The sequence below is a fragment of the Squalius cephalus genome (assembly GCF_949319135.1).
Source record: "Squalius cephalus genome assembly, chromosome: 4".
Classification (NCBI taxonomy): Eukaryota; Metazoa; Chordata; class Actinopteri; order Cypriniformes; family Leuciscidae; genus Squalius; species Squalius cephalus.
In genome coordinates, this window is record NC_137125.1 from 17,345,512 (window position 1) to 17,372,332 (window position 26,821).

The 26,821-nt window shown below is 37.6% G+C and overlaps 2 protein-coding genes across 2 annotated transcripts in view; both read right to left on the reverse strand.

The window, feature by feature from the left end:
• LOC307157378 (uncharacterized protein) overlaps window positions 1-26,821 on the reverse strand; it is a 670,360-nt gene that overhangs the window by 342,307 nt on the left and 301,232 nt on the right. The window lies entirely within an intron of this gene.
• Window positions 22,516-26,821, reverse strand: part of LOC307157382 (uncharacterized protein) — a 388,998-nt gene continuing 384,692 nt past the window's right edge. The window contains exon 4 of the transcript XR_013820943.1: window positions 22,516-22,527. The gene's annotated coding sequence lies outside the window, so the exon portion shown is untranslated. The remainder of the gene's footprint in view (window positions 22,528-26,821) is intronic.

Here is a 26,821-nt window from a genome sequence, read left to right on the forward strand (position 1 = left end):
AAATAAAGGTAAGGATAAGCATAGCCCATAGCTTCATATAAAATGCTAAAAATAACATATTTCAAAATCGTTTTCTGACTTGAAACAATTCTAAACCGCGACCGGAATATGATACAAACACTCGATGGTGTTTTAAAGTGAGCTTTAAATAAAAGTGTAATATTAATAAATTAAATTGTGTTATGTAGCTTGAGGCTAACTGTTGTGCTAATGCACCTGCTGCAGGAGCTGTCTATTCCATACAATCATTTTTTTTAAATAATTCGCAATTAAAAGTTCCAAGAATATTTTTTAGTCTTTTGTTTTCTAACAAGGCTTAAATTAATAGGTGGATTATCCGTCTATGGGGGTTACACATTATGTGTCAATGGCTAAGCATTATGCTAAGAAGAAAGGCTATAATGGCTGCATTCAAACAAAAGAATAAGGATAAAAGAATGATGAAGACCATCACAGGTGTGAAAGCTTGGTCGATTTAAATGAAAAGAACATGAATGTGCCAGTTCTCCTCGCCAGACATTAGTCAGAGACAGTAAATAGGTGTTTACAGGGCAATAAACTATTTGGTGAGAAACTTGTTTGCCTTCTCTGAGAATTCTCCAAATTCTCCCCTGACATGGTCTCACAATAGGCTTCATAAAATGCATAATTTTAGAGATGATATCCTCAGAATTGAAATGAAGCATGACCACAGTTGTGGCTACACTTTAGTTGTGGTTATAAGTTGCTATCCTAAATTAAAATAATATTTTTATACATTTAATAAATATATTCTTAATATTTGTTGTTTTTGTTTTTATGTTTGAGCTTATATATCTCAATATTAATAACAGTCTGGTTAATTTTGAGTCTTGAACTGTAAACTCTCAAGGGTTGGCTTTCTAAATATATGTGTGTTATGTGTCTATTCAGAATGACTTATGAGCAGCAACCTTTTTATTTTGGGTATGTCATGTATGCAGCCCTTGCCAAAATTGGGGGTGAGGGGTAAGGGGTACATAAAGTGTTATAATTGAATGAATTGCATTTTTTGTTACAAATTCTGTAAAAAAAAAAAAAAATGAAGTAAATGTGTCCACAAACAGCTGGGGAATTCACATGCCTCTCCATAGAGAGCTGTACATGCCATCTAGTGGTTACACCATGGTTCTACGCTTTCTCTCCCTACTCTCACCAGATGGTGTTAACCCTCTGGGGTCTAAGGTGTTTTTGGGGTCCTTGAGATGTTCTGACATGCCCTGACATTTGTGCTTTTTTCAGTTGCTTATAAACATATTAATGGCAAAGGTGTAAATTCACTCTATATAGCACAAACAGGGCTACCATCATATGTGAGCACCATGCATGTACATGTTTGTATTTTTGAGAGAATAATGTTTATGCATGGTTATTGAAAAAACTAAAAACTAAAGTTTCTGAAATAAGGCCATAAAACACATTCTAAATATGTGTCAATAAGACTTTTGACTAATGGATGTCATCAGACTTTTGACTAATGGATGTCATCACCTAGAGTTTTTTCTTCAAAATGATGTGAAAATTATCCTGCCTAATCATTCACATAACACAATACATTGATTTAAATTTTGCAAAACACTTTCTGTCTGGAAAGGCAATATGTGGAGTGGGCGTCAACGATCATGCATATTTAGTGGTTCGCACCTGGAGACAATGGGGCCCGCATACTTAATGAGGCATTCATTCAGGTGTGTCACAAGAAAGAATGCAAGAGCAACAGTTGGAAGCATCTCATGTTTTTTTTTATTTTTCCACAAATTGTGCTTGCAAATTGGCCTATAATATGAAAAGGAAAACATGTCTAGTAATTGTGCAGTTAAATCTCATACTGTATTTTCAGTTTTGGAATATTTATCCTCTCCCCAAATTTGTCACTAATAAAACACAATAAAAAATGATTTTAAAGAAAAGGCTTATATTTACCTTTTATTAGTTTGTTTACATCTACCTTGTATTTTTTTTATTAAAAAGGTTACAATTACAACAACAATTCAAGTGTAATCTTTCTTTGTAAAAACTAAAGTATACATTTTATCATACATATTTCAAAGTTAAGGATTTGAAAAATCCTTGGCAAACAAAAGCTTATTTGAGGTGGCAGATATTTTACAGTAAAAAATTATAATCTATCCAAAACTAATCAATGAAATGTTGTCTTTCATATGTCTGTAACATATGTCTTTCGTTTTTATTGTAAGAAATATAAATGTTAATTTGCCGTTTAATACATTGCTTATACAAATACATTATTTCAACATATTTCAGTCGACTTTTATAGCTATACAGTTTGCTAAAAGCGAAACATTCATTCACACACAGAAACGCCTGACTGTAACGTTGTTTTTATGAAATATTAGGGCATATAACTGTTAATTTGCAGTTTAAAATGTTGCATATTCAAATAGCCTACATTTTATTTCAACATATTTCAGTCGATTTTTACTCATCTCAGTATAGCAATACAGTTTGCTCAAACATCATCCTTCATTCACGCACAGAAACCCGATTCAAATTTAAACTGTCTTTTTGCGAGCTGTGGTAAACAGCGCGCATCTCTGCCGTTCATTCATTCATAAACAGAAACCCGATTCACGTGAGAAGGAAAAAAAAACTTACTTTTCCTCAGCTCGCTCCATATACCCGCACTTCTGAGGTACATTGCCCATTATTATTATTCCTCACAGCGCTGCGAGATGGTGTAAACAAGTAATGATCTGAATAAACTTGTTTTCTCGAGGTGTCACAGTTTGCGTGGATTGCCTCAGCCATTTGCGTTTGAATAGCGCGCGCTCTTCGTAGGCGGAGTCACATTACAAGTAATTAGATGAGATGAGAAAGACTGACATCTCGCTCTTTTCTTACAGATTACGTGAACTGAGAATATTTGTTTTTTATATAAATTACTTCATTTAAAAGAAGAGAATTCACGCTTCATGCCTGTGTGTCTGTATGCCTGTTTGACTGAGTATTCGCTGAGTTATTGTTCATTTTCGGACGCGTTTCAGAATGGACTTCACTGACAGAGAGAAGGCAGAACTCGCTTTGTGTTTATTTTTCTTTATTTGGCAAAAAGCACAACACTTTGTTTTTATTGTGAGTATACACAAAAATAATACACATTTAACAGAATCGATTGATGTATGAAACCTTTTTGTAAATTCAAAGTCAAAATAGTATTTCGGGTCTCAATTCAACTGATTTGGAAAAAAGCGAGCAGATCACGCCGGCGTGATTGCCGACCTCAGAGGGTTAATCTGCTTAAAATATTTTTATTTTAAGTCCTAGACTCTATATTAAACTAAAATACTGCATCATTATTTTTTTTTAAATACATATATATATAAAAAATGTTTTATTAATTTCAATGGCAAAAATAGACCATAAATATTGCATAAATATTAATAAATTCAATCAAATTCTCTCAAAATTCAAAAGAATAAATATTATAGAACAAAAATAAATTGCATTGGTTTTACTGGGATGGAGGAAGTTTCCTTTTTAGGTGTCCGGTCACTTCTGACCGGGAAGGCCCAGGGTGTGACTCCGAAAGGAAGACCTTCTGAGGGTTATTCTGTTGTGGTGAGAGAGAGAACCCAAAAGCGAGATACGGCAAAAACAGTCTATAACCCTCTGGGGTCTAAGGTGTTTTTGGGGTCCTTGAGATGTTCTGACATGCCCTGACATTTGTGCTTTTTTCAGTTGCTTATAAACATATTAATGGCAAAAAATAATTACACACTATTTAGCACAAACAGGGCTACCATAATATGTGAGCAACAAGAATGTACATGTCTGCATTTTTGAGAGAATAATGTTTATGCGTGGTTATTGAAAAAACTAAAAACTAAAGTTTCTGAAATAAGACCACAGTATTCATGCATATTTAGTGGTTCACACCTGAGGAGACAATGGGGCCTGCATACTTAATTAGCCATTCATTCAGGTGAGTCACTGAGCCACAAGAATGCAAGAGCAACAGTTGGAAGCATCTCAATTCTTTTTTATTTTTCCACATATTGTGCTTGCAATTTGGCCTATAATATCCAAGGAAAACATGTCTAGTAATTGTGCAGTTAATTCTCATACTGTATTTTCAGTTTTGGAATATTTATCCTCTCCCCAAATTTGTCACTAATAAAACACACTAAAAATTATTTAAAGAAAAGGCTTATATTTACCTTTTAATAGTTTGTTTACATCTACCTTGTAAATATATTTTTTTATTAAAAAGGTTACAATTACAACAACAATTCAAGTGTAATCTTTCTTTGTAAAAACTAAAGTATACATTTTATCATACATATTTCAAAGTTAAGGATTTGATTGATTATTTGATTACTTTTATTTTTGACAAAACATACTATATTTAACATGAGCAAATATTGGCAAACAAAAGCTTATTTGAGGTGGCAGATATTTTACAGTAAAAATGTATAATCTATCCAAAACTAATCAACGGAATGTTGTCTTTCATTTTTATTATAAGAAATATAAATGTTAATTTGCAGTTTAATACGTTGCTTATACAAATACATTTTATTTCAGTCGATTTTTACTCCGTATAGCAATACAGTTTGCTAAAACCGAAACATTCATTCACAAACAGAAACGCCTGACTGTAACGTTGTTTTTATGAAATATTAGGGCATATAAATGTTAATTTTCAGTTTAATACGTTGCTTATACAAATAGCCTACATTTTATTTCAACATATTTCTGTTGATTTTTACTCAACTCAGTATAGCAATACAGTTTGCTAAAACATCATCATTCATTCACACAGAGACGCAATTTAAATTTAAACTGTCTTTTTGCGAGCTGTGATAAACAGCGCGCATCTCTGCGGCTGCCGTTCATTCATTCACAGAAACGCGATTAACTTGAGAAGGAAAAAAAACTTACTACAGTATTCGGATCCTCTCTCCTCGCAATACCCGCACTCTGAGGTAGATTTTCCATTATTATTATTCCTCACAGCGCTGCCAGATGGTGTAAACACGTAGGCTACAATGATATGATTAAACTTGTGTTTTCTCGAGCTGATATGTGGGCGTTCACAGGTTTGCTTGGATTGCCTCAGTAATTTGCATTTGAATAGCACGCGCTATTGGGCGGGTTCACATTACATTTGAATGAGCTCTAATTAGCTCGACTGGAATCGCTCTCTTTTAATACAGATTTCACAAGATGAGAATATTAGTTTTTTATATAAATTACCTCATTTAAAAGAAGAGAATTCAAGCTTCATGCCTGTGTGTCTGTATGCCTGTTTGACTGAGTATTCGCTGAGTTACAGTTCATTTTCGGACGCGTTTCAGAATGGTCTTCACTGACAGAGAGAAGCCAGAACTCGCATCACGTTTATTTTTCTTTATTTGGCAAAAAGCACAACACTTTGTTTTTATTGTGAGTATACACAAAAATAATACACATTTAACAGAATCGATTGATGTATGAAACTTGCTTGTAATATCAAAGTCAACAGAGCAAAATTAATTTCTTTTGAACTGAACTGAAAAAAGCGAGCCTATCGCGCCGGCGCGATTGTCGACCTCAGGGGGTTAATATAATCAAGGAGTTGTCCACAGATAATCAAACAAACAGAAAAACTTCTGTGAAGTCTGAAGATAACAGAAAATGCCAGACGGCTGGAAACGTCAATGAGAACACAAATCTTCCCTCTTGGACAGCACAGCGCAGGATGCGGCAGAGGATCCCGAGCAGAGGTAAGCAACCTTCAAAACTCACGGGACGACAGAGGGAGCCGGTGGCTGGATGCAGGCGCTGAACAGGTACTCTGCGTCTAGTAAGCTGGATAGAGTTCAGAGAGCATGTAACAGCAACAACAGATTAATACCCGTAGTAGATGATGCTCCAGCAAGAGCACAGACAGGACAGGACAAGACACGAGAGGTATGAGAGTAGCGATGCACATGTAGATATCACAAAATAATCTGACAACGAGACAGGAAAAGAGAGAGCTAGAAAAAGCAGAAACAATTAGTGGGAAAGAGGGAACAGGTGGAGGCAAATTAGCGCGGAGAGGAGGAGAGTGGAAACAGCTGAGAGTGATGAGACAACGGGAGAGTGTGTGTGTGTGTGTGTGTGACCAAAGAGGGAGACAGAGAAGGAGGAGAAGGAACCAGGATCATGACATTCACGTTTAAAGTCTGTGTAGAGAGAATGGTGTCGTCTTAGCGGCCCCTAATTTAATAACAAATGATTGTTGCGACGGAAGCGAATCAATCAAAACTAACTTTAGCTGGAAAATAACTTTATTAAAGAACCGCTATAAAGCCAAAACAATCTCTGTTTTCTTAAATTATACGTTTATCTCTGTAAAGCTGCTTTGAAATGATCTACATTGTTAAAAGCGCTATATAAATGAAGATGACTTGACTTGACTTGACTTGACTTGTCCAATAAATACTATTAAATTGTGAGATCCGACAATCTATTCACGCGACCGGAGGTTTCTGTGATTTTTCCCTTTGCGTGCTATAAGGATGCTGACTGCTGATCTATATATATATTTTTATTTAAAAAAATGTAAAGAGAAAGAGATGAATCAAAGTGATTAGCATGGTAATGGGTATGACAATGTTGTATGTTGGTCTTGGCAGAATTGATCTGCTACGCTGTTGCTGCTTTTATTGCTGCGGCAGAGAAAGTACGGGACTTGCTACTGCCAATACATGATGTTTTATTAACAAGGTTCGGGAGGAGCACGTTCAGATAATTAACACAAGTGGAGAGCACTCAGCAATCAATGGTAAGAGGTATATATACTCAGCAGTCTCACCTCATTCCATTGACAGTTTTTTGCAGCATCCCTCCACCACCCCTTCTCCACACTTCTAGTCCTAAACACTTACATACGGGGGGAGTACTCTGGGTTCGGGCCGAACTCCGAGCTCGGAGCCCTCCCTCCGGACAGCACGCCATATACGCATTAAACTTACCCATTCAAATTATGTGTAAGTGTGAACTCGTGAAATACACAACACGCTGCTGTGAGAATGTAAGACATGCTGCTGCTGTACAATATAGCTTACATGAATTACCTACATGAATTACCCGTAGCTGATCTATACAGATGGAGCTGGGGAAGGTGGAGGGTTTCTGAAGCGCACTGCACCTCTAAGGCAAATGCTACCCAAGTATTTGAAGGTTGAGCAGCGAGCTCAATGGCTACTGATACGGCAGGAACCAATCAGTTGTGCCCTATAGATAATGTGATTATGAACAGGTGAGTAAAAGGACCTATTAGTCTGCAACATCTAGAGTTTCATGCCAGAACTTTGTATATATTTTCTGTTGAGATCAACATAGTGCCACAAAATGTTGTGAGTAGATAAACATCTACTGAACCCGGAACATCCCTTTGATTTGATTAACAATTAACTTGAACTACTTGTTTATCTAAAGCAATGTAAATCATATACAAAAGACAGTGAATCAGGACACTATAAAAGGAACATGAGAGGCTGTGAGGATGACAGAGCAAGAGCTGGAAACAAACATCAGTGAAGAATGAATGGTTTATTATGTTTACTGCTGCTGTTGGAAACCTTTGTGTGTGTCGTACAGCATCAGGTAGATGGAGGACTCAATGAGAATGAGATCAGTCAACAGCTCAGATCTGAGGATGGAAGACAGAATCCACCTCAAACACACACTTTGAGAGATGAAGCTTCAACTGACAGCCAACAAAACTACCATCTGTTCTTCACTGACATCCATGCAGCGCTGAGAGAACTGACCGCCACCGTTACAGAGCAGAAAGTGAACATCAGAGAACTGACCGCCACGGATACAGAGCAGAAAACAAACATCAGAGCTTTAGAGACGCAACTGAGGGAACAACAGACGTTTATCCTGGAAGAGATGAACAAGAAAAATGATGGTACCTCACCAAAACATTCACTCTTTTATCAATGATCCTCAACAGTAAAACACCAATGCAATACATCGCATAGTATACTGTAAAATGTGTTATATTTGTATTACAAAAAAGCAGTGTAAATTTCATTTAACAGAATTATTTTCTTTACAGAAATATCAAATCTTACTCAGAGTCAAGTGGAGGAGTTGAGAAAGGAAAACAGAGGTGAAAGTGTGCTTGAATGATGTTAAATTCAGTGTATACATTCTCAGTGTAATAGAGTAATATATAGCAATATTGGTTATGTTTTTCAACAACAGACAGAGAAATAGCTTTTTCAGCTTCACTGATGCAATCTGGCGGTGGATATATTGGTCCTTTTACCTCTGATATCACTCTAACCTACAGGAACGTCATCACAAACATAGGGAACGCCTACAACCCAGTTACAGGTAATGATCAATGAAATGAGTCATAAAACTCAGTTTATAGTAATGAAAACCCTTCTGCTCCATTCAGACCTCTCTGCAGTTGTGTAATGTGTATAAGAGAATTAAATGATCTGCCATCTTTTAAAACTATCACAGTGTGCTTTGTAATTAAACAATCATACAGGAAACAGCTGATTCTGTATCTCTTGTTATTTGATTTAGGTATTTTCACAGCCCCACTGAAAGGAGCGTACATGTTCAGAATCTCTGCATTTGGTATTGGCGGAACTCAATCATCTGCAGCCATTATTAAGAATGGAAAGCATGTGGTTATAGCACATGATATTCAGGCTCAGGCTCAGGATCGGTTAAACTCCTCGAATGGAGTTGTGTTGATCCTGGACAGGCGCGCAGATGGCACTGGGGACGGGGGGACATGACCCCCCCAGATTCATAGTGACCCGATCCGTCCCCCGCCCTCACTATCCCAAATGCGACAAAAATCGGTAAAACAGGGGATTAATAAGTGTTTTAGCTATACATTATGTGTAGGCTATACACTATAGCTTACATAAACGTGTTTTTGCAAAACGGATTTAAATCCGATCTTCAATTCCCGCGCTTGGCGCGCTATTGGCCTATGCATATTTAATGGAGTGCACGTCACCGAAAGTAACCAATATGAGCTGCATTTTATTGATCATCAGCTAAAATTTCTAAATTAAAGACCGCAATAAGAGAGAGCAGTAACAGCCCTGGTAAGGTCATTTCGTTTCTTTACTTATAATGATGATGATTGTGTGTTAAGCGTCTGTGACTTACTTTCACTTTGATTTGCGATAGTTTGCACGTTTGCTTGAGTTCAGCTTCTCGTCTGCGGCGATGCTGTTCCAGTAGCGTCGCCATATTTGGCTATAACATTACATATAGCCTATAACACGCTCTCACACGTTTATTTTTTAGCATTTTTGGGAGGAGTAAAATTTACATATATGGTTTCAACAACCAGATGCATTTACACTTGTTTGTTCAGTTTCGTCTGGGATGCGGCCCAGACCTCCTCCTGAAGTGGTTTGAGCGCTCGGATTCAAATCTGTCTCGAATGCGTTTCGGAGGGCATTTACACCTGGTCTTTTCACGATCGGATAGCTATCCGATCACAGAAAACGCATGAAGTGGCCAAGTGTAAACAGCCCCTATTTCTGAGCTGAGCCGGTGATTTTCTGAACTGAAAAAAATTGACTGTATAAATGTCATATAAAGGCGATGAAGAGACAAAAAAATCACCTCGTTTTTTCAAAAACCAAACAATGAGTAGGCCTATTATTATTATTATTTGCACATAGGTTCTTTGCTTTTTTGTTCATAATGATAGACTTTGTATGCTGAGATAAGCAAATGTTTAAATAAAACATACTTTGCTGAAGACATGAAGTTTTGGTGGTTGATTGGCATACTAGTCAAATAACAGTCTGATCATGCATTGCTAGTGGTGATCAGGTAGGCTTTTGTTTTCCTTTGGTCATTGTTGTTTATCCATGATTTCAAATAACAATCCCCCAATGGCTTTTTAACCCTTAAGAACCTAGAACATTTTTGGAGCGCCTGACTCGCCTGTACTTTTCTTTGTTTTCCTAACCCATTCTAGCAGCAAGCATCAAGTGCCATATATCATTTTAAACAGGAGAACCTAATGTTTCCATCTAGCTCATTTAAAGTCCCAGTTTTACATTTCTTTTGTCAGAGAATTTATGAAATTAACAGGATTTTAAGAAAAACGGCAGCAAAAAATGTGGTGTTTTAAGTGTGAACTCAAACAGAACTTCCTGAAGTTTTGTTTTTTTCCTTTAGAATGTTAGACTTGGTTGTTTTAGACTTCCAGATGAAATTTTGTCTACATGTAACAATCCCTCAGCAAGTTATAGCCATTTATTATAATATTATTCTAGGCGTTTTTGAGTAAAAACAGGTGTATTACATTTACTGACAATGTAGATGTGTCCAAATAAGTTCAGGAAAAAAAAAGTTGTTATATTACAACAGAACACTGAAGCAAACATTTTTCTTCAGAAAATTATATTATAATTTGAACATGAACAACAAATGCAAACAATATAACAAGTAGTGACAACTGTGATAAATACTAACAATACAATATACAGAGTGTAAATGAACAAATGGTTCAAATAATCTTCACAAACTAAATACAAAAAGAAATAAACAGTGCAAATGAAGAAATGGTTCATTGAGGGTTATATACTGAGTGCTAATGAACAAATAGTGCAAATAATCTTCACAAACTAAATACAAATAGATAAATAAACAGTGCAAATGATTCAAACAATCTTCTGAATCGGAAGGTTCCACCAGGTCATCGTCTAACAACTCGTTTAAAAAATCAATTCTAACACATCCTCCGATTTGTACTGCTGTTTTTTTACATACTCATGCTCTTTCGTGTTTTATGCTCGTTCATGTTTTGTGCTCTTTCGTGTTTTGCGCTATGGTCAAAAACTTTGCATCCGTTAGTTTTCATGTGTAGATTTCAATGCATTGCGTTTGTTAAAATGTATAAAGAAACGTGATTGGTTGTTAAAAACATCAATCACTATGTTTATTGGTTGAGTTGATGACCGTTTGGACGAATCTGGGCATGAGGGTGGGACTAAGCATCAACAATCGTTCCTGTTTGGCTCAGAGAAAGAAACCACAAGTGTTTCCTTGACGAATCACTGCTGCAGATTTTGATGACGCAATCACCGGCACTACGGAGCCACTGAATGACCAACAGAGACATCCGTGATAACACGGGAAAGCTGAGAATCTCATCTTTACGGTGCATTTTAAATCATACAGATTGGATTAGCGACTCAAAAGTTATTAAACATTTTAGAACGATAGTTATTTTATGCCGCGGGCGGCCGTATCGGTCTTTAAGGGTTAATGCAAATCATTAGCCCAAATTATGCAAAGTTACTACTTGAGCACTAGTTAAAGCCCAAATTACACAAATAACGAATTGAGTTTAAATCATTTGCTGACAGCTTGGTCCCCCCCAGTTAAAAAATCCTATCTGCGCCCCTGATCCTGGAGGTTGGAGATGTTGTCTATGTGAGACTTTGGTCTGGCACGAGGATATATGATAGCCAGAATAACCACAGCACTTTCAGTGGTTTCCTACTGTTTCCCTTAAGATAACAGGAGCATTGCAGAATGTGATTCCAATAATACTGAACTTTCAGTGTATGATTTAATTGAAATCATGAAGTATCTTTGACATATTAATCTGTAATAATGAGGACTAATGTGTGTTTGAAATTTGCAATAGATTAATGTATAAAAGTCTGAGCTGTCTATAAATGTAACTTTGTATAAGAGTTTCAGCACTGAGACAGGATCCATGAATATCACGTGACTCAAAAGTGATAAAGTTTTAAATCTAGAATGTTAAATATTATCTTTTTAAGTGTAGTTTGTAACTGATCCTTGATCTATATCTCTTAATCCTACATACATAAACAAGAGAATAAAGAGACATTGTGGCATTTTCTTTTTCCTCATATCTTTTGTGGCAAAGGAGATAGTGTTATAAAGGGTTAAAGAGATTTGGTACTCTATTATACTGATTCCAAAAGGAACGACTACGTGGGATTAACTACCGGGAAAGACCCAAGGGCCCACAGGTTCGATTGTATAAATCTTTATTAATAATCAGTTTTGTTTTGGTCTGCTCCTTGTAATGTATGACTTCAGAAGATGAAATTGTAGATGTATAGAGGATGATGTATCCCAGTACAAGTTTAGTTGTACACCCGTTTTAATGTTTTCTATAGATGTAATAATTATTCCTCCTGAGATTAGAATGGCATAGCTGTTTATGCTGATGCTTCAAATAGCAGGTGAAGGAAACAATATGTTCGAACATCTACAAAAAGGAGAAAGTAAGCAGACAGAGGAAAGCACAAGAAGACCTCCAGATGATGAGAAGAAACAAGAGGAAGAAGAGAAAAGAGAAACTCACAAAACATAAAAAGTGGAAGTAAAAAAAAATAAAAATCAAAGGGTTAATAAAAGAAAGGAAAGTGATGCATCAGATGGGGAAAAAAGCATGACAGCAAGGAAGAAAGACAGCCACAAACACTGGCAAGGATACAGGTTTTGAAAATGAGGAAATAGAAGCAAGAGACAGTGGAGATTGTCCTTTGAATAACCCCACAGACGACATTAAAGGCATCAAAGTTTTTGGACGCTTAGCCCTCACTGGTCAGAGAAAGTCCCCATATGTTGTCACAAAAGGAGAAATTCAGCGCAGAATAGAAGGGGAGAATATGTCCTCTAATGTTTTCAGAGATCTGCTAGGAGTAAGTTCATTTTTAAATTGATAAGGTCAATCTATTTAGTTATCAGGTGTGTTTTATATTGGTTTTCATCTCTCTATTAGTTTTATTTGAGTTCTAATGCACTACTGTTCATTTTTCGCAACAGGGGCGCAAACTAAATCTGCCTGAATACTCCTCAATCTTCCCAAAAAAATGAAGACTAAGACAAGCATTTTTAGTGCACTAACAGAGGGAGAGGCTTCAGACCTAGCCACTGGTTTAACTAAAAGCCTGTGTCAAAATATCAGTTCAAAGTTGGTACGTAAAGACATAAGTGACCACAATGCAGAGGTGACCAGGTACAGTACATTTTCTTAATGCAGAGCTATTGTTTGTACGTTGCTGATATTTGATGTAATTTTATTAACCGTTTCATCTTTTTCTTTTCATTAAAGGACAACTCTGGCTAGTGTACGTGCCAAGTGGATGGAGTGTTAGGTTTCAGTCTCAGAGAGTCTAAAATGAAAGCAGAACAAAAAAAATTCATACGCAGCACCAGGCCAGGACTGGCCATCGGGAGCACCGGGAGAATTCCCGGTGGCCTGGCGACTAATTTGGCCTGCTACCAGTGAGCGTTTTATTTTATTTTTTTATTATTATTTTATATTACTACTTTTTCCAGTGATCATTTTCGAATTCGTCATTCAATAAAATTATTATTATAAAATAAAATCATGAATCTGTTAGTCTTGACTGGCAAGGCTACGATTCAATTTAAGCCTTAGCCAAACGGTTAAACAGAAAATGCGAGCAGCACCCGATGATGGAGAGAAAACGGCCAGGTGGAGCAGAGATGGAAAGGACAAAGAAAAAGAAAGCACTCCAAGAACAAGCAACAAAATGTTGCAAAATTACTGACCTGTTCAGGGCTTCAAGTGCAGGTAAGTTTCATCTGTAAATACTGTACTTTTTTTCTTAGTTAACTTAGTATTAAACTGCTAGCAAATGTAAGCGGTAGCGCCCCTATTACTATGAAGGAGATTAATATTATTTAGTGTAAAGTTACATTAGTAATTTAGCAGACAAATATTACCATTTATATGGTAGGTACTGGGAGCAGGGAGACAGGAGTGATAGTGCAGACATCAGAGACATCAACAAAAAATAATGAAATAACATTTTATTAGACAATTTGGAAAATTATGTCTGCCCATTTGTGAGGTTTAAAACTTTTTTTCCCCCTTTTTTTTTATCAAATGAAGTTGGAGACAGTCAACCTAGCGCTAGCTGTGGTGCAATGATCACCCATAAGATTCAGCCAGGGATTGAGATGACATGTAGAAGCAAAATAAGAAAAAACATTTTAAATATAGTGTTGCTAAATGTTGGATATTTAAGTAATTTTAAGATAAAAACAACAACATTTTGTCATAAATATAATACTTAGATTTTTTACTAAAATAAATGTAGATTCTGAGCAAACAAATTAGCCTACAATAAGGTGGTTGTTTTGCACCAAGGTGGAGATTTCTGTTTGTAACATGAGGCCAGAAGAAGTGTCAGGTGAAGAAGAGAGAGGAACAAGAAAAATACGCACACTTTATACACACACACACACACACACACACACACATATATATATATATGGTCATGTTTTAGTTTAAATTTCCAACTAGTACTCCACTTTACTTAGTGTATGAGGCTGATGATCCTGGTGGAAGGGAGAGACAGAGAGATATTGGGGTAAATGAAGAGAAGGAAAAGGGAAGTGAGGGTACCATCAAGAGAAAGCCTTTAATTATTTTACACAGCCCCAGCCTAAGGATTTAGACCAATAAATGTAATTTAGGAAAAAATTGGTTTGTCCGTGTTTCTAAATTTTATTTGGGTGCATAGGATGGCCTGGATGGGTGTAGGATTTCCCGGCCTGAAATTGTGTCCCAGTCCGGCCCTGCGCAGCACCAAACTGTTTGTGAAATGTTAACTGTAACACCCCTTGTTGTAAAATTACAACGTTACATTTAACCATCCTTAAAAACAATCTGTTATATATATTTATTTTTTTTACCACATTTACATAGTCATTGGGTCCTATTGTTCAGTCTCACAATGCTATTGGATCATACATTTGTTTATAAGTCCCGCCTTATGGCCATGAACTCACACAACACCTCAAGGCTTCCTTTGAACAACATCTCTTTGTTTCAATAGACTGGATTCATCAGATTCAAGTAAGTAAAATGTCTTTTATATTTTTTTTGGTTGTTATTGTAATGTCTAGAGCATGTACATATGTAGTTATTGTGTAATAAATTCATCAAATTTAATTTAGAGCTTATTATATACTTGTTGCAATTATACAACACTGGGTGAGTGTGGTAGTCAAAATAGCAGGCTTGTTGCAGTGGGCTCAAACAGGTTGTATTCCCTCCACTACACCACTGCCTAAAAGAGTATTTTCTTATACATGGACAGTATACCTGTACATTCTACTTTTTTGTTGTGTTCTGGTCACATTTGACTGATTTAAAAGTTGTATCTCTGAAAATGTAGTTCATTTGATCAGACTGACCTAAATTTCCAGAGGATATCAACAGACAATTTAGTTCTGGGAAAGGTGAAAATGTTCATGAATGTGGGGTGTGGATGTAAGTGGGGGTATGCATGTTTTCCTTTTAGTATGATAATTAGAGAGCATAACAAGCAGTATTGTTATGTCAAGGCAGTATTGTTTGACTAAATGGCTGGTGATTGGGATGCATGTTTCATTTAGCATGATAAGTAGACAGCATAGGCTATGCCATTTACATTTAGGGCATTTAGCAGACAGTTTGACTAAATGGCTGGTGATTGGGATAAATGTTCCATTTAGCATGATAAGTAGACAGCATAGGCTATGCCATTTACATTTAGGGCATTTAGCAGACAGCAACAGGTTAGAAAGAAACTTACAACAAACAGACAGTATTGTCTGCCTGGAAAACATTTCTACCCTGAGCACTTGGTCCACAAACCTATTACTTCAGGTTATGTACTACAATATAAAAAGCATATTTATACATGTTAATTAATTGTTGTTTTATTTTCAGAATGCCACCAGCAAGGAGTGAGCCGCGATACAGTGTGCAGGATGTGATTGAATCCATCCAAAATGGTGACAGTGAATTTGAGATGGACCTCAATGACACGGATGAGAATGACGAAGACTCAGATGAAGATGTCTGTCAACAAGTGGACAAAGAAAACCAACCACCCATGGACATTCCAGCTGATAATTACGTGGACATTGAGCCAAAAACAAACAAACACACCATGCCCCGTGACAGGTATCGCTGGCTGAAAAAAGATTTCATCAGTCCCAACACTGATTTTTCTGGTATGGATATCACAGGAGATGACATTTCCCTCCACACACCACGGGAATACTTCCAGAAGTTTGTGTCCAAAGACATGATTGAGGCTCTGACACAAAACACAAATGAGTACAGCTTTCAGACACATGGAACATCTTTAAACACCACTGTTAAGGAAATTGAAAAAATGTTTGGCATGTACCTGAAGATGGGCCTAGTACAAATGGCTGGAACCCGTATGTATTGGGAGACAGAGACACGGTACTCCCCTGTTGCTGATGTGATGCCACGCAACAGATTCCAATCCCTGTTGACATCATTACACTTTGTAAACAACCTGACAGTATCTGAGACGGAAAAGAAAGACAAACTATGGAAACTCAGACCATGGCTTGACTCATTCAGAGAGAAATGCCTGCAGGTGGTACCAGAAGAGCACAACTCTGTGGATGAGATGATGATTCCTTTCAAGGGGAGGTTCAGCAGCATCAAGCAATATATGCGAGGCAAGCCAAACCCATGGGGATTCAAAGTGTGGGTGAGAACTGGAATCTCTGGCATGATGTGTGACTTCGATGTCTACCAAGGCAGTGTCAACGGAATACGAGCCAAATCTGAACTTGGATTGTCAGGTGATGACAAGTACATGGGAGGTGTGGATTTGTTGGACTCATTTACAGCCAAATATAAGTTCCCCATCAAATCCCGTCGCTGGTACATGTACATCTTTTGGCACACCATCATCCTCGCTGTGGTCAATGCCTGGCTCCTCTACAAGCGGGACTGCAAAGCTCTCAAGATGTCTAACAAAGAGACAATGAACAGGAGACAGTTTCAGGCACAGCTAGCATCCTCTCTCATCCTGGTCAACACAACACATCAAACTCCAAAGAGAGGACGACCATCTCCAGGCAAAGGGAGCCCAGAAACACAGACAGTGACATCAAGTAGCCCTCTGAATACTCAGAAGAGACCGTCCAAGAGATGTGCACTCCTTCCATTGGACGTACGCAAGGACCTAGTTGCACATTTCCCAAAGAAGACAGGGAGAGGACGCTGCAGACACTGCAATAAAGGATACACCAACACACAATGCAGCAAGTGTGATGTTCGCCTTTGCTTTTCAGAGGACAAGAACTGTTTTTGGGACTTTCACAACCAATGAAAGTCAGTCATGAAAAGAAAAAAGGGAATGAAGAAGTTGCTAGAAAAAGCTAGAGATTTATCTGTTTAATATTTTATTTTTAATAAATGACTTCATAAAAAATATGACTAATGTGTGATTATTATTCATGTTATGTATGTATACATTATTTATGGGGCCAAGTAAGCAATCAAACCTGCAAATGAACCTTTAGTTGTTCTGAATTGTTGTTCAGGCAATCATGCTCCCAACAAAGCCCAATGTTGCAATATTACAACGTTTCTCTAAAAACATACATAAACATTTTTTTTTGTACAACTTTTTAATTTCTGCATCAAAGGCCTCCTACAACAACATCTGAAAGGTAAAAAATTTTTTTTTTTAGGTTTTTCTATGTTTGGGTCTTACAGGGTTGCTAAATCTGACAATAACCTTTTATGTTTGACGTTTTGTTAATACAGAGTGTTCATCTCTTCAAAACGTTCCCAATTAATCGAGAACTAATTGAATCAGTAGGTGCCTTTTATTTCTCCAGGAGTTGTGGAGTTGAATAACAATCTAAAGTACTTCGAATTTATACTAAAATACAGAGTAAACGTATTTCGTTACATTCCATTACATTTTTTTTGGAAAAATGAAACTTAACAAAATTTGTCACAATAACAAATTGTTGCTAGCTAACACCTAGCAACTGTGACAACTGCCGTTTACAAGCGGCAGTACCATTTGTACTGGACTTTTTGAATTTATAACTGCCTAAAAACAAAATGGGGGTTGTAAACGTATCTAAAATTTCACCATGGTCCTTTTATTTACATAATAAAAAGTATAAACTATATAAAATCACATGTTGGTAATATATATATGTGGCGAGGTGGTGGAAGGGCACAAGTTACACTTATGAGAAAAGTATAACAAAATAAAGAGCAGACTACGCCACCCCGTTTCACTGAACGGGGAAATTTCACAAGAACACAGGTTCGCTACCACAGAGGACAAGAGACGTGGATCTGAATACAAAAACACTTTATTTTCACAATCATAATTATTTTAAATATATAAAAAGCTATTGACTCAGGGAGAGTAAGAGTTTCACACCACTTCAGTGTGCATCAAAACAAAAAAGACAAAAAAAAAGCACTTTCAGGCTGAGGCTTACCAGTAGGGAGCTAGCTGGGCAGTGAGTATCCTAAGACCACACCACTCACCAAACTCCACTCCACACAAACACTCACTCTCACACTTGCTAAGTGAAAGAAACGCAGGTGCCAACGGCAAAACACTCGGTGAAGGAAACACCACCACCAAAAAGGCACAGACAGCTAGCTTCCCTACACCGGGTGCCTTCAGCTTCTGAAAGAAACACAACGAGACACAATATAATTTCACAATTAGCTGCAGACACATGTATCAACAAGTTATGGTAGAACAGATTCTAGCTATAAAAGAGGCCAACACTTGGCAATTTACTGGCCACTGAAGTTAAGCCGACTAGTGTTTCCGAAGGAGTTCACATCAGATTGCCATTTCGGCATAAACAGAGCAGCCAAATGCTATATAAAACAGAAAAATAAAATGAGAACAATTAATTGAATCACAGAAAACAAATCCAGAACAGAATGTAGCTCACTTTTTCACAGTCCTTTAGAAAAGCACCGATCACAGAGCAAAATAACCAAACTGCTGGTGGCAATATAACAACAGGTAAGGGCTAAATTACACTGATAGTACATCTCACATTGAATGACGGCTTTGAGACTAGCCACTTACTTAGTCCACCAGCATTGGCTTAAAGCAATCAAAAACAAAAACTAAAGAGAAAAAAAACAAAATAATATATCAAAATAATAAAACGGTCACACAGTGGTATTAATGGCAGCAGAACAAACAGTGCAGTCTTGTCTATGGAGCATTTGCCCCGCAGTCCACTGAGATGAACCGCTCAAACAGATTGACGCACTACCCAATGGTAGATCGCTAGACCCACAGAATACTCAAGTTACTCACAGCCTCGTTCACAACAGGCAAACCGCAAATGTATCGGTGTTCCATCTAGCCAAACACATAAGCTGCACTGTGATGAGGACAGCCTGCACCCAGAAACAACGTCTGGCTCCAGCAGAGATGCGCGCACACCCAAACAGAGGCGATAGTGACAATGACGCATACCCAGATTCTTCTTTTCTTCTTCTTCTTCTGTAACGTTTAATGGCGAGTGGCAACCAGCATTATGGTGCATTACCGCCACCTACTATGTTGGAGTGTGGGCCAGAGATTTCCTTCCCTTGATGAAAAAAAATACAAATAATAATAGTAATAATACTAATAACATTTCCTTCTCCTAAATTCTATTTATCAATCCAGTTTCTCTCAAATACCATAATAACTTCCCTACCTCAATATCAAAAACATTTTTTAAACTTAATTCTTCCTGACCCAACTTTCTACTTTCCTCCCTTAACACTTCCCGCTCTCGAGAGAATCTTTTACAGTGAAGAATTACATGCTTGACTGACTCCTCTATTTGGCAATGTTCACACTCTCCTGAAGGGTGCTTATTTATTAAGAACAAAGTTTTATTAAGCCTAGTATGGCCTACCCTTAGCCTTGTCAAGATGTTCTCCTCTTTATTATTTCTTCTGACTACCCTTCCTGTACCCACATCTTGCTGTAATATATAGAGATGTCACCCTGTGTTTCCTGTATCCCAACTGTTCTGCCACTCCTTAATGATGTTTCGTTTAATTATTCCTTTAGCTTCAGACTTACTGAGTGGAACGCACAAGATCTCCTCCTGCATCAGAGCCTGTTTTGCTAATGCATCCACATCTTCATTTCCCTTTATCCCTCTGTGTGCTGGGATCCACATAAATGATACCTGCAAGTTCATATTTTTAATTCTGTACAATGTTTCATAGATCTCATTTACTATATCTTGTCTACTGCTAGATGTAAATGACTGCAGTGACATTAATGCAGAACATGAGTCTGTACATAAAATAACTTTTTTAATTTGTAATTCTTCTACCTTCTGTAAAGCTGTTACAATTGCCAACATCTCGACTGTATACACTGATAGATGATCTGAAGTCCTTCTCTTACCAGAAACATGCAATGTAGGAATACTAAAACCAAAACCTGCTTTCCCTGTATTAGGATCCTTGGATCCATCTGTATATATTTGAACATATGTTTGATATAGTGTTTGTATTCTATCTTCCACCAGAACTGCAATATTTCCAAATCCTTTTTGACCCTGTATTTTTCCCAGGAAATATAAATCTACTGACACCAGGGTGGGAATTATGTAATTTTAGGGGCAAGGCCATTTGGCCTCCACCTTTTCTTTTTTTTTAGGGGCACCAAGGCCATATGACAGGGCACAAAGGCCATTGAGTACAATTCGATGGTTTTCCCATTCAGATTGATACCATAACATCCTAATTTGGAATAAGACATGGATTATGACTTTTTTAATAAAAAATAAAAAAATTGAGAGAGAGAGAGAGAGAGAGCGAGAGAGAGAGAGCGCCATTACATCCAGAAGGTATACACCCTCACACAACAATAGAAACAACATAAATGCCAATAAAAGCATTCAGAAACAACACAAATGCCAATAAAAGCATTCAAAATATTCATTCAGTCCTCTATATCATGTGAGTGTGAGAGAGAGAACCATTTCATCCAGAAGGTACACCCTCACAATCATTATCGCTCAGTGCTCAACGCAGTTTGCTTCGCGCTCCACTCAAATCGCCCCCCCCCCCCCCCCCGCTCGCTCCAAAAAAGGAAAAAAATCTACATGTATATCACTTGTAGCGGTCCCCAAGCTTTTTTGCGCCACAGATCGGTTTAATATCAGACAATATTTTCACGGACCGGCCTTCAAGGTGTGGCGGCTAAATACAACAAAATAAAAAAAAATGTTTTAGCCTATAATAATAAGCGTGAATCCAATGTGTGGGCCTATAGCAACTTTATTAGCAGCGTCCTCTAACATCGCGCCTAAAAACAACTGAGAAAGTCTGAACACAAACAAAATGCCCCCAAAAGAAAAGAATCTCTATGTTTTCGGTGCTGATGATATGTAAGGGGGGAGCTGCTGCCAATAAATCACCTAAAAGCTGTCACAAGGAACCTGCAAAATTAATGATTATGAATATGTAAAATATAGCAGGAGACATTTTAACTGTTTACTAATAAACCAGTTTTTTTTTTATGTCTGTGTCGGCTGGAAAGATGCTGACTCGCGATCTTCGCAGTAGTGAACGCGCCAGAGAGAAATGCACATTTCATACGGATTACAAGAGAGAAGTCTGTTTTCTTTCGTATTGAATTGTTCTGTTTAAAAGTAGACATATCAAGACTATATATATGTCTCAGGTCTGTGAGGCAAGTAGGCTATACGCTGAGTTTCGGTTCATTTATGAGACAAGCTCCAGTTTCGCCGGCGCCTTCGTGTCGTGATTATCTATTTTCTAATATATTCACTTCTAATTTATTAAATACAGACAATTGGTTGATGAAACATTGATTAAAATTAAGATACAATTAATACAAAACGAAATTAAATTTAAAGACAGGCTTTGTGCTTTCTGCTTGAGGTCTCTGTGAAAGTTTTATAAAGCAGTTTTTTAGTGCCGCAGAGCGCTCACGTCCGTAACGGAGAACTGTCCAGTCTGTAACAATTGTTTTTTTTTTTTTGTGAAATAAATTTCTAAATAAATGCGACTTATAGTCCAGTGCGACTTAGGCTAGGCCTATATGTGTTTTTTCTTCTTCATGGTGCATTTTTTGACTGTTGTTTTTATACTCCGGAGCGACTTATTAATAGTAGGCTACATAATGGTTTGGAGTTTTTGAACTCCATTATTGAGCTGAGTTTTGACTGAAAATAGTCTACTGTTGATGACTGTGCAAGACAGATGGATTCAGGGTCAGGCTTGACTGAGCATGCTTCAGACTCGTGGTGTGAGCAGAGCGAAACTGGAGCGGGAAATAGGGCGACGCTCCGTCCTTTTGAAATTGCCGCTCTGCGCTCTGTCCAAGATCCGCCCCCTCGCGCTCCCCGCTCGCTCCCGCTCCACTCCGCTCACATGCTCTGCTTTATACATGGAACTTGGACAGGGCCAGGGCACACAGGCCACTGTGGCCGTACGATGATTTTTTTTTCACGGGGCATGAAGGCCAAAGTGTAGGGCAACGGCGGCCATGGCCGCGTGGCCGCGGTATAATTCCCACCCTGACTGACACTGAAGGAAACAACCAAGGTGGTGTCACTGATAATGGCACTGTCGGGATATATCCACCTTGATTTAATGTCATGTCTCCAGCTATTTCCTCACATCTCCATGCAAAGCATCCCCGTTAAGCTCTTTCACTCTCCCAACATGGGAGAAGTATCTTAGTTGTAGGATGTCGATCCCCAGAATGCCCTTGTAAATGTATCCAGTAGTGCATCATTAACTGCTTACGTCTAATGTGCAGCGGCATTTCCCCCATCTCAATCTGAAGAGCAGCCACAGGAGTTGTTTTCACAGCCCCACAGCATAGTCTTAGAGCTTGAGCTTGCACCACATCCAACTTCTTTAATAACGTTTTTGCTGCCGATCCATACGCAATGCACCCGTAATCTAATACCAATCTTATCAATGCTATATACACATTTTTACTAGCAGCCCTACTTGCCCCCCATTCTGACCCTATTAAGCATCTCATCACATTTAGTATCTTTTTACACTTGGTATTTATCCTTCCGATATGCTCATTCCATGTTAACTTATCATCAAACCACATACCCAAAAACCTAAAAACTTTTACTTGCTCTATATCTTGCCCATACATCTTTACCTGCACCTCAACCCCTCTCTTTCTAGTAAAAACTACTGTCTTGGTTTTCCCAATTGCAAACTTGAATCCCCATGCAATTGACCATCTCTCCACCACATTAATTGCCTCTTGTATTTTACCTTTAATATGATTAATGTTCCTTCCCCTTTTCCATAAGGCTCCGTCATCAGCAAACAGTGACTGTCCGATATCCCCCTGTACTTGTGAAAAAACATCATTAATCATTATAGAAAAGAGTATAGGGCTAATAACACTGCCCTGAGGAGTACCATTCTCTACAATGTATCTTCTTGAAACAGCTGTCCCAATTCGTACTTGTATACTTCTCTCATCCAAGAATCCCTTAATCCAATTATATGTCTTACCTGCTATTCCTATCATTTTTAATTTTATCATTACTCCCTCCTTCCAAACCATATCGTAGGCTTTTTCTACATCAAAGAACACTGCCATTACAGATTCTTTATTAACTTGAGCTTTCCTTATCTCTGTTTCCAAACACATAACAGGATCCATCGTTCCTCTACCTTTCCTAAATCCCCTCTGATGAGGTGATAAAATTCCTCTACTTTCCATTTAAAAGGATAATCTATCTGTAATGATCCTTTCCATAATCTTTTCTACATGTGACGTAAGCGCTATTGGTCTGTAATTCATTGGGCTTGACAAATCTTTACATGGTTTCCTGATAGGAATAATTACTGCTTCTTTCCACCCAGCTGGCAATTTCCCTAACTCCCATACTTTATTATAAAACCCCAGCAACTTTGTAGATGCTAAAACACCTAAATGTTCTATCATTACATAACAGATATCATCTTTACCCGGAGATGTTAATCCAGATCTTTTTATTGCCCTTCTCATTTCTTCCATTGTAATTGGTGCATCCATTGTACTGTTATTATCCTCTCTTCTTTCAAGTAAATCTCCATATGCTAATCTTGTCATTGTCCTTCCTCTCTTACCCTCCTCCGTTAAGTTATCAGAACTATGAATAAGAGTAAGTGCCTTCGCTATCATCTCTGCCTTCTCCTGGTCAGACACTGCTGCTTCCTCCCCCATCTTCAATATTGGATACTTCCATTCCCTTCTAATTCCTCGCATACTCTTAATCATGTTCCACACATCTCCAACAGGTGTTGCTCTACCAATTTTGTTACAGAAAGTCTGCCAGCTTTGCTTTTTTGCTTTTCGTATAATTTTCCTAACCTTTGCTTTTGTTTCTTTATATTTAATCAAATTATGAAAATTATGGGTTCTTCTTAATAATCTGAGTGCCTTATTCCTTTCTTTCACTATTTCCCCACACTCCTCTGTCCACCAGGGAACTGCCTTTCTTTTAATTTTCCCTTTGCTTTTAGAGATCGATTTTTTTGCAACTTGTAGTATTGTTGTTCTAATATTTTTATCAATCTCCTCTATTTCCTCATTTAGATCTATTTTATCCATTTCTATCTCACACGTATATTTAAATCTTTCCCATTTTGCACTACTAAATATCCACTTCCCCACTAATTCCCTTTGATTCTTATTTATTTCCAATAAAACACTACACCATACTGGAAAATGATCACTACCTACCGATGATTCTTCAGATAGATCCCACTCACATATTCCCGCTAAATTCCTGGAGACTAAAGTTAAATCTAATGCTGAGGTGTTCCCTGTATGCACATCCATTCTAGTCCCTCTCCCATCATTTAAACATACCATGTTTCTCTCTTCTAGCAATTCTTCTATAACCTCAACATTTGCATCTGTTCTTACTCCTCCCCATAACGTACTATGTGCGTTAAAGTCACCACATACCACCACCTTGCTACCATCCAACCCTACTATTTGTGTTATCTGCCCCAACTCTAATTTCCTACAAGGATTATAATAATTTATAATTACACACTCTCCCTCATTTGTCCATATCGCTACACTAACATATTCTTGTTCTTTCCCCCCTATACTCACTTCTCTGAATGAAATATCCTTTCCTATAAATGTAGCACATCCTCCCCCTACTCCATCCCCCCTATCACACCTTACAGAGGCATATCCATCTAACCTAAATTCTAAATTTGGTCTCAACCAAGTTTCCTGTACACAAATAATGTCTGGTTTATTGGGAAGATCATCAATGTACTTTTTGAACTCCTGTCCATTGGCCATCAAGCTCCTAGCATTCCATTGTAGCCCCCAAAGGTCTCCAAACAATTGCCCGTTTAAAAAAAAAAGGAATATGGCGTCACACCATATGATATCCATTTTTGAGACAAAATGTTTTAGTTAAGGGTGGCTTCAAAATATTATGCCTGAACTTTTAGTCAAGCAGACTCACAAGTAGACATCTGGGTTATCAATATATGATTGAATAAACAGATTGAATACATTTATTTAAAATAAAAATTTGTGAAATGTGCTTGGGACAGTCACGCCAAATGAGCTTTTTCTGGTTTGGCTGAAAATTGTAAAAAAATAAAATAAAATGGAAGATTAAACCCATGAATGCTTTGTATGTTCATATAAAAAAGCATTTTCTGAACAATATCACCACAGTATTTGACATATGTTTCTATAATTTACTTAACTTTGACACACTGGACCAAAAAAAAAAAGGCCATGTCATGTCAAGCACCCATTGCTTAATGTCATGCTAAGTACATGAAACCTCATATGGTGTGACACAACATCATAGGCTAGGCCTAGACTCATCCAGGTGGAGCTGCACATTGGTGGTGGTTGAGGAGATTCCCCCTTCTATGTAAAGTGCTTGGAGTGCCGAGAAAAGATTGGCATGGTTTTATTTCAGTTAGCCTAATAGCTAGTTTGATTTGCATTGAGAGATGATCTTATGGAAAGTACCCCATGCCAATCTCTAGGTATGGTGAAGGCTATGTGATGATGTGGGGCTATTTTAATTCCAAAGGCCAAGGGAACTTTATCAGGATGCATAGTATCCTAAAAAAAAAACTAAAAAAAAAACTTAAAAATAAAAATCTGCCTGCCTCTATGGGAATTTAACATAGGGGTGTCCAAACTTATGCACCCTGTATTTTAAGGAAGAACATTTATTTATTTACGATACATTATTCATTCACAAAGAAAATTGGTGTCCTTAAAGGTTGGATTTTTCCTAATTTTTTACATTAAGGCATTAAGTTCAATTTCCAAAAGATGATTTTTTATTCCTCTTTTTAGTCAACTTTAGCATGGGTGTCTAAACTTATGCATAGCACTGTATGCTAAAACACATTCACAAAAGAATGAAAGGCTTAACCCTCTAGGCACCACGGTCGAGTTTACTCGACAAGATGCGGCACTGAATAAAACGGCCGATTTTGTCAAATAGGGTGTCAAATTTCGTTCGACCTCCCCTCCACTAGATTGCATACATGTCATACTTCATCCCTGATTCAAAAAAAAGTCATGCTTCTATACAAAATCTTCGAGCTAGAGCGCATTGAATCAGTGCAAACAAAAGCGGAGCTAGTGTGCGAGTGAGCCATTTTATCAGAGCAATATAGTCAACGTCACCGAGTATTTGCATTAGATTATTATTATTATTATCTAATGGCATCAATAAACCCGCAATGAAGTGTTGGGTCTTCTATTCGCGGACCCTGATTCTGAAGGGGAATATCTGCCTTCAGAAGATGACGGTGATTCTGAAAGTGAAAGTATAGCCCTACACCAAGCACAAACGGTGAATCCTTTGACCAATGTAGATTGTCCTTTGCCCAATGTCCGTGGTGGGAACAATGTTTCCCGTGGTTGGAGTGTTCATCGCGAAGTTAGCAGGCGTGTTAGTGTTGTGGGGAATGAGGCGG